We start from the raw sequence: 3,517 nt of genomic DNA on the forward strand, positions 1-3,517 counted from the left end.
TTATATCTTTTTATTCCACAAGTAATAAGTGATCACACATGTTCAGTCCAAGACATCTATTGATGACTAATAAAACAATTTTCATTTACAAATTCTAACACATTCATCATCATCCCATCCAACAAATTCATCCCAAGCTGATTTGGCATTGTCAAAATCAACATGATTTCCAATATCTTTCTTAATTAAGAGTTATTTTTTTTATCAATAATCAGACTGTTTACAACTCATTGGCACTGGGCAGACTTGAATCTTGAATCCTGAATCTTCACACAGGACCAAAATTCAGGTTCTTGGGAATGATTCACCGCTGCTGTCTAAGCGTTTTGTGGCTGTTTAACTGATGTGTCAACACCCAATTTTGCACTTTTGAACTGTATATGCTGTTGACTTCTTTCTATAGTAAGTTATTCTATCAAATATTCACATTCTTATGCATTCATTTGTTGAACCCTTTCTCTCCTAATGTCCAGATTTGCGAGAGAAATGATTCCGTTTTGTTCTAATAGAGTGCTTAGTCGAGAAAATTGATGCGAAATCTAATGCTGTAGTCTTTCAACGTCTTTTTTTTTGTGGTTACCTTGCTTCCTTATCTAGCCATAGATCTATAGGAATCACAGTTCTTAAAGTGAAGGCACTGATCCTACTTGAAGCAAATAGAAATGAATACAAGTCTTCTTACAAGAGGACAGAAGACTAGAAATACTTCAATAAGGCAATCACCGTTGGACCTTAGATTTATAAAGGATTATTTGGGAAAAGCCTGAAGAAGTGTTTATAAATTCATAATAACTCAAAATTATACTTCTTTTGTCCCAAAAAAAATAAAATAAAAAATAAATAATATATTGCTTTCTTTTTTGTCTGTCCCCAAATATTTGTCATTTTCCTTTTTCAAATAATATTTTTAACATCTTTCCATATATGTCTTTAAAATTTCAAACTTAATATTCACATTTTAGAAGGACAAATTAATAATTTTTTAGAAAGATAAGACATGTTCTCCATGTCCCTTTAAAAATTTCAAAGGCATCTAAATCAGGACAGAGAGAATATTGATCATGACATGATTACAGGAAATAGACAAGTGTGTTCCTTTTATAATAATACTATTAATAACCCTTCACTTTGCTAGACTGACTTTTAGGCTACTGAAAAAGAAATAATGATTGCTTTTACCATTCCCATGACATTTTAGATTTCCCATACCATAATTAAAACTTGGACCAACACTTTCCAAGGCTAGTAATTATTATTTGCATCAGAACATCCTCCTTGAAGAAAACTCACCTTTGAGTTTGAAATAATATACCACGACGTATTAAGAACACCAACAATATCTTCCATCATTTCTATATTTTTTTACCAGCAAAAAACATATTTTCATGAACTTCTCGTGCTCTTTCTCTAACTTTAGAGATTTTTTAAGCTTACTTGAACACCTATGATGAAACAAAACTCGAATTAATATGATTTTCGAATGAGAACAACTCCAAGTTATATGTCACAACAAGAAATCATTCCTAAATTGAGTCATAATTATGGAATTGATCATGAATATGAAATCATTCCAAATTGAATCATTCTAAGTTATATTGACGGCTGTGACACCTAATTATCATGAGTAAGATTGTGTATAGTTAACCCTCCTTAGACCTATAAATGAGCGCGGGCGACCTTTCTTCATCCTACCCAACACCATTTAACCACCTGATGGCCTTTCTAAATCAATTTTTCTACCCCTTACTAATTGTTGGAATTTGTTAAATATTGACAGCTATTACGTCTAATTGTTATAGAAAATGCTTATAAATTTACAATATGATGACTGTTGATTTTCTTTTTCTTTTTCTTTTTCTTTTTTTGCACACATTTTATTCATAGCTTGAGATATTTATATATGCCTGTGTGAAAAATCTATAATGATTTTAAAATTTTTTACTTGATTATATATATAGATTTATAATTTATTTTTTTAATAGGAAAGCGATCTTACTCTCATAAAGGTTTTCGAATGTTGATTTTTTTCGTTTTTTTGTTTTTTTTTTGTTTTTGTTTTTGTGTGTTTTTTTTTTTTTTTTTTTTTTTTTTTTTTTTTTTTTTTTTTTGGGTACAAATAACACATGCACTTACTTGTCCTATGGGAACTTGAATTCTTGTTCTTTTACATTGGAATGTTGACTTAAGAGTGCTATTTTTTATTTTTTTTTAACTTTTATTATTATAGAAAACATAAATTTATGCTTGTCAATAAACTGAATTGTGTATATTTTAATATACAATACATTTTAAAGTATTTCCCATTGTACATTTTGATTAATCGGGTCTTTTAGTCATGATGATTGATAACATACAAATTACTCGATAATGTTCCTTTTATTTCTTGAAGAATCTTTTGTTAACGGATAGTTTTTAAGAGTTTCTTAGTTAAAATCTTATTATCACAACTTAAAAGTAAATTAATTCACCCAACAACCCTTTTTTTCACGGTAAATAATACACTCCCACCTTTACTTTTTACATGTTAGAAATACTGCGAGAGAGAATAATATGATTATATAAAGGTCCTATATATAAAAAAAGGTTTTGGGATTGGTGAGTGATGAACAAGTAACCTATATATTGTAATATGATAGGTGTAATCATATATGATAATTTATAGTATATAAGAAACTTAGGTGGTAGGTAAAATGGAAAACTTGTAATCTAACTACCCCCTCAAACTCAAGGTGAGTATGAACCCAACTTAAGATTGAAGGTAAGAACATGAAAGCCGCTTGACGAAAATTTAGTGGATATAGGTTTTCACCAGTGATGAAAATGGAGGCACGATTAACAGGTGACGTGCATGTAACATGTCACTACAGTTGCCACTGCTGTTGACTGTGTCTGACATTGCCGCTGTCGCAGCATTACTGTTGGCACCGCTACTAACTACTGACTATGTCTAACATGGCAACTATTGTGGCAGATGACAGACTACTGTTGACTATGTTTGAGAATGAAGCACTAACGAGGCAGAATTATGGTGCTATTGCTGTGAAACTATGATGATTTGTCTTGGATGCTGATTGGGTGGCCAGATAATGGTTTTGTTGATTATGAACTTGAGATTGAATGTTGGGGATGTGAGAGCATAAATTTGATGGTTGATCGCAGCGAGAATGGGGTTGATGTGCCATCCTCAGCGGTGACTATAATAAAGTAATAAGACTTTTTATTAGTGAACAAAAAGCTCTGATATCAGTTAAAATTTTGAGAAAGAAAATAATATGATATTTTATTGCATTATTGAAGATTACATAAAGTTCCTATATATAGGAGAAGGTTTGTGGGTAGATGAATATTGAACAAGTAACTTATATATGGTAATATGGTAGGTATAATCACATATGATAATTTGTAGTATGCAAGAAACCTAAGTTGTAGGTAAATGGGTAAACTTGTAATCTAACAAACATCGTTTTTTCTTAATCTTATTCAAATAAAAGCAAAAAGAAACAGAAATACTTTCGAA

The sequence above is a fragment of the Cornus florida genome, unplaced genomic scaffold (genome assembly GCF_030987335.1).
Source record: "Cornus florida cultivar Cherokee Brave unplaced genomic scaffold, ASM3098733v1 CherokeeBrave_3.0.0_Hap2_Chr01, whole genome shotgun sequence".
NCBI lineage: Eukaryota > Viridiplantae > Streptophyta > Magnoliopsida > Cornales > Cornaceae > Cornus > Cornus florida.